Genomic DNA, 6372 nt, shown 5'->3' on the forward strand with positions numbered 1-6372 from the left:
ATGTGTAAGCCCTGAGATGCCTGCTTTCTGCGCCCCATATACAGCATAGACAGTTCCACCACCCTACGGCACAGTGTCTCCAACTGAACATGGCCTCTGGGGCAACGGCTCTGCATGTGAGAACGCAAGCCACCTGCAGTGACACACCCATGGCAGTATCATTACATGCCGACAATATGGCCATTTTTTGCACTCCCTTCATGCCACCCACCTGATACTACTCAGACTTGTACGGTAACCAGATGGTTAGTATACAGGTCCGACGGTGGGGACACTGGACATGTGCCGAACGGGTCCTGCGTCCTTGCACACGGTGCCCTTTATTTTTATCTATTTATTAACGGTTTCTTGTATAGCGCAGTATATTCCGTTGCGCTTTACAATTAGAACAACAGTAATAGAACAAAATTGGGCAAAAACAGACAGACATAGAGGTAGGAGGGCCCTGCTCGCAAGCTTACACTTTAAGTCCCAGCCTGATTAACAGGTTGACGGCATTTGCGGCAGGGAAGGGGCGGTGACCGGGTCCATTCAACAAAACGGAGGCGTGTCTCCTCCATTTTTTGAGAGTGCTGAAGTCAGTGGCGGCATCTGCCGACGCAGACTTACTGGCTTCAGCCACAGATCTGAGATGCCATCTGAGTAACCTGGAGGTTACTCAGATGATCGATAGTCCCGCAGGAGTGACCCAATGGTGCTTCTTCAGACACTATTTACACCAGACGCCTCTTGCTGCTTTTGTATATTAGCTGTACGGCATTGCAGTGCCACTTCCCTGCGGCTGTGCAATATTGTAAACTCTGAATAAGACCCCCCAGGAATACCCATCACTTTGCCCCTCCATCTCTGATACTAGCCCCTCCTTACATAACAGCGCCTTTCTGCGTACAGTCAGCGGAGTGCATGAGCAGTCGGGTTTGCCAATTAATTTTTGCTTGCGCAGTAGTAAAGAATCGCTCAACTGCACCTGCATTGTGTTCAGATTGAATCTCAATCCACTTCCCCTGCATCCAAATTCGCTCTACTCCTCTGCGTTGTACCCATCAGGATGCATGCGCAGTGCGATTTGGACGCATGCGCAGTACTTACAACTCCGACCAACTGCATGCGTATCCCTATTCCGTGCGACTCAGGATCAGGCACTATCTATACTGTTCATTCCAGGGATTTACCATCTAAACATGCAATGATACTTACATTTCAAGCACAGTTGACCATCACATCCCAACATATTAGCTGCAATGACTAGTAAGATGCATGTGCGCTTATAAAATAACAAGTCAGGGATTATGGGATGTCAGTGATAACTGCTCGAGTCAGTCCAATGTGTCAGTAAACGATAAGGCAGTGGTTCATTAGCACATTCTTCAGCTTCACGTGCAGTACATTGCTGGGTTCTAAGCGCTGCTGTACTGTCATTTAATCTAATGGTAACGAGCGGCAGTCCTATTAAGCATTGGCTCATTAATTGGAATGAAAACACTGCAAGCATTTTTCATTTTTATCTCCAGCTAGAAGAAATCATTTGTGCTTTGTATAGGGAAATCATTGGGCTTTAATTGTGCATTTTGCCATAATCCAGAACAGTCTGATATGTTAGATGACACAGCACTCTGCAGTCTGGGAGTGTAGCCCTCTCTGTCTCTGTGGGGAGGTATGGGTCTATGCTCTCAGGACCGCATTATATATCTCATACACCTCTGCCTAGATCCTGTCAGAGCATACATTCACACATAAGTAGACTCACAGGGGGAGATTCAATTGTTTGAAAAGTCAGTTGGGTGTCTGTTTTTTCCTATCTAATAGACAGGAAAAAACAGACACCCAACCGACTTTTCAAACATTTGAATTCCCCCCACAGTGTCTGCCAGGGCTCCAGCAGGGCGATATTCTGCCCTTTGCCATTACCAGCCCCCAAAAATATGACTTCATGATGTCCCAACAAGGGGCTGAGCTGATGGCGTCAGGAAGGATCTGATCAGAGGAGCCTTCCAAGGATGATCCAGACTCCTCAGCAGCAGTAATCAGAGCATACTAAAATGCTTCAGGAGGCTCTCTAGGCTGCAGGCTGCGGTTCCGAGCACCTTGCATGTCAATGCTGATGATATGTGGGAGCGACAGTGCCACCTCTAATTATAGCGTTGGTGTCTGCACCTGGCTTACAGCAATATCTCCATCTCCTCTCACCATGACATGGTTCTGGATCCTCACTAGCAGGAACTATGGCCTGACTAAGAGTTGGATGGCACGCCTTTGTACACAAGCAGCAGGACAGAGATGCCGTCAGTTTGCATCTCTGTACAAATCCCTGTGACCTTGACCATTTCATATTCTTGCACAAACACTGGGTGCAGAATCACAGTTGTGAGGGATTTGTGTCCACCTCTGAATCACACCCTATGTATCATTCTGACATCCAACAGACAACTTTACCTATGGCTCAGTCCCAAAGCCCTTCCTTTGGAGATCATTCCCACTCTAGCACTAGGTCACATCTCTCGCTCTGACTGCAGTCAATCAGAAATGGAGACATGCATCTCCAAACTAGTCTCCTCTGGCCCAAAAGGCAAGACAAAGATCCTTCTCTGATGGAGTCTTTTGATAGCAAGCTCCTTTTCCTCACTGCAAAAGTTTTGTTCTCCTGGAAACTGGCATGGCCATGGAATCAATGACAAGAAAAAGAAACAAATGACTCTTTTTGGGAAGCACTCTCATTTTGGAAGGTTAATATATTGCAATACAGTACACTGATAAGATTAATAAATTTTATTTGGTACTTTCTAAAATTAGCGGAGTTTCCTCTGAGAACAAATGGTTAAAGTGCGAAGATATATAGAATATAAACTTGTGCATTTGTTAGTTTAATACTAGATAGAAGATAATGAACTTGCTTTTGCTATGTAATAAATAGCTGATGCGGTTAGATACTGTAATAAAACCCAAATGGGTATGTTGTATCGAGGAATACGCTATGTATGAACCCTCATTCAGCCTGCATATATCCCATTGGGAAAAGGTAATCGCAGGGAATTAAATCATCGGTTCACTCCGATTCCCAAGCGCTTTCCCAGTCCTATTGGCAATCAAAATTAAATGCCCTAGGGGGTTGATATATGTCTTTGTGGACAAAGTTGTCTTGCAGCACCAGGATGTTCCCAGGTAGTCCCCTATCCTGGTACTGGTCCGGCCTTCCAATGCTTGGCTTCCAAGTTCGGAAGGGGTTGGGCTTATCCAAAGGAGTATGGCCGCAAAATAGTCCTTATGACACTCCACCACCTGTCGGGCTTATATTGGTGGGATGCTGGTGATTATTGTTCCACATATATGAGAGGGCTCAGCAATTGTGTGTTTGGAGCTAACCTTCTTATGATTCTTTCTGTATGATTGAGGCAAGTAGTGCTAATGACAGATATGACCACTTCGCTGTTATCGTGTCTCACCTCTGCTTTTCATCCATCATGCCATTTGGCATAGGGTGGAGAATGAGAGAGTGAGCCACAAGCATGAGGTCGGAAGAAAGAAGAAAAGAGCAGTCTGGGCGGTGCTCTGCCTACCAGTAAGACTCTGTTGCTATTGCCTTGCAGAGCCTATACTTAGGTGAATCCACAGCAGACGACACTCTTGAAAGTGTATTAAAGATTAACAATTTATCATGACAGTGAGCCTGTAGTATAATTATACTTTATGACATATATCTCCCATATAGGAAATGCAGTGCAGTCTCACAGTTACTTCTGCTTTGTACGCACACGTGATCGGGAGAACCGGCTTTTTGCTGCAGTCCGCTCGTCCGAGCGGCGGGGACGGGAGCTGAACAGTCACCACTTCAGACAGACATGTACACGGCGGTGGCTGAGTGGCGGGGGTATCGTACCAGCACAACATACACATCACACTTACCACGGGTTACTGAACATACCTCATACCACCCGGGATCGGGAGAAGGTTATTTGAAGACGCACATCACAAATATTCTTCAGCATATTTAATGTATATGCTGTGAGGGATAAATTGGATGATATGCTCTCTGTTCATATGTTCATATGTCTGACCTGAGTAGTGTTAAATTACTGTGTGCTGATTTCGGCTACTGCACAAACGCACTCACAGTCATATTAAGTGTCTATGTGTTTGATCTGTGCAGCTGTAGCATCACAGTCTGAAAATAATATAATGTTTATTTGATCAGCTGATTGCCCTGAGTGGCCCATTTGATTGCTGTGGTCTGCAACAGGTTATACGACCAGGTGAATAAAAGCCTGGTCTTATACTGTCTTGGATAGTGGTTTCCTCACTGACTGTATGATACAAATAATAAATAGATGCAGGCATGATGAGAATTGGTGCAGTAAATATATTTATCAGTGACAGAAACTTGGTTACTTACATGACAAGAGAACAGTGAAGCCTGCAATGTCATCCAAAACTGGAATTTGGAACTAGGTAAAGATTCCCAAGCTGGATCCATTTATAGATCCATTTTTTGACACCTACTCCATTTTATAGCAGAGGCGGTTAAACTATAATTAACGGCATCTGATATATGATTGTGCAGTGATTACCTAGCGGTGTTATATGTTAATTCCAGGCATATTCATGTCAAATGCATATATACATATTTCTAGATTGTGATTTAAGTGTGCGGTATCCCCTTTATAGGGGACACAAGCAATATTTATACAGGTTTTATCAAATGGGTGGGCTCATAAAAAAGACAGACCCACAAATTGGCAGTCCTTACAATTAGACTGTCTTCAGTCCTTTGTGGACAACAAGGTAATACCAACCACAGACAACCTGTATGTTAAAATCACACGCATTGCTAGGGGCAGTCAAAGCAGAAGTAACTGTGAGACTGCACTGCATTTCCTATATGGGAGATACATGTCATAAAGTATAATTATACTACAGGCTCACTGTCATGATAAATTGTTAATCTTTAATACACTTTCAAGAGTGTGTCGTCTGCTGTGGATTCACCTAAGTATAGGCTCTGCAAGGCAGTAGCAACAGAGTCTTACTGGTAGGCACAGCTCCACAGACTGCTCTTTTCTTATTTCTTCCGACCTCATGCTTGTGGCTCACTCTCTCATTCTCCACCCTATGCCAAATGGCATGATGGATGAAAAGCAGAGGTGAGACACGGTAACAGCGAAGTGGTCATATCTGTCATTAGCACTACTTGCCTCAATCATACAGAAAGAATCATAAGAAGGTTAACTTCAAACACGCAATTGCTGAGCCCTCTCATATATGTGGAACAATAATCACCAGCATCCCACCAATATAAGCCCGACAGGTGGTGGAGTGTCATAAGGACTGTTTTGCGGCCATACTCCTTTGGATAAGCCCAACCCCTTCCGAACTTGGAAGCCAAGCATTGGAAGGCCGGACCAGTACCAGGATAGGGGACTACCTGGGAACATCCTGGTGCTGCAAGACAACTTTGTCCACAGAGACATATATCAACCCCCTAGGGCATTTAATTTTGATTGCCAATAGGACTGGGAAAGCGCTTGGGAATCGGAGTGAACCGATGATTTAATTCCCTGCGATTACCTTTTCCCAATGGGATATATGCAGGCTGAATGAGGGTTCATACATAGCGTGTTCCTCGATACAACATACCCATTTGGGTTTTATTACAGTATCTAACCGCATCAGCTATTTATTACATAGCAAAAGCAAGTTCATTATCTTCTATCTAGTATTAAACTAACAAATGCACAAGTTTATATTCTATATATCTTCACACTTTAACCATTTGTTCTCAGTGGAAACTCCACTAATTTTAGAAAGTACCAAATAAAATGTATTAATCTTATCAGTGTACTGTATTGCAATATATTAACCTTCCAAAATAAAAGTGCTTCCCAAAAAGAGTAATTTGTTTCTTTTTCTTGTCATTAACTTCATATACTAAGACTCTAGGGGAGCACCGCCGATGGTAACCCAAAGCACGTAAAATATGCAACTTTGTTTTGCTAGTAAGTGTGGGGTACTTTAATACAGGAATTACCTGCACATCAATAAGTCGGCCTCTTTGGAAGGTATCTATTATATCACCTCACTACTTAATTATTATAACCTATGCGGCTTCCATTCAAATTTCTATGTGCTATGGCCATGGAATCCTCTCATCCAGCCTTTGCCCTTAGTCAGAGGTGGTTTGCACAAAAATATATCACATGCGGTGTCACCCACTCACATACATACAGGGGCGTTACCTATGTACAAGTTTTATGGGAGAAAGGGTGCCAGTGCCTTTAATAATCTGCTAGAATAATCATATTTTGCTTTTGGTTATGCAGTAGCCTCTTACTTATGAAACTGCAAGCTATGTGATGAAACGCATATAGAAAGCTGCTATTT

At 43.6% G+C, this 6372-nt stretch overlaps 2 pseudogenes; one reads left to right on the forward strand and one right to left on the reverse strand.

The window, feature by feature from the left end:
* Positions 1-3133: 3133 nt before the first annotated feature.
* LOC134936767 (5S ribosomal RNA) lies at positions 3134-3253 on the reverse strand (annotated as a pseudogene).
* Positions 3254-5322: 2069 nt separating this feature from the next.
* On the forward strand, positions 5323-5442 carry LOC134936772 (5S ribosomal RNA; annotated as a pseudogene).
* Positions 5443-6372: the final 930 nt, after the last annotated feature.

This window comes from Pseudophryne corroboree, chromosome 1, assembly GCF_028390025.1.
Source record: "Pseudophryne corroboree isolate aPseCor3 chromosome 1, aPseCor3.hap2, whole genome shotgun sequence".
NCBI classification, from domain to species: Eukaryota; Metazoa; Chordata; class Amphibia; order Anura; family Myobatrachidae; genus Pseudophryne; species Pseudophryne corroboree.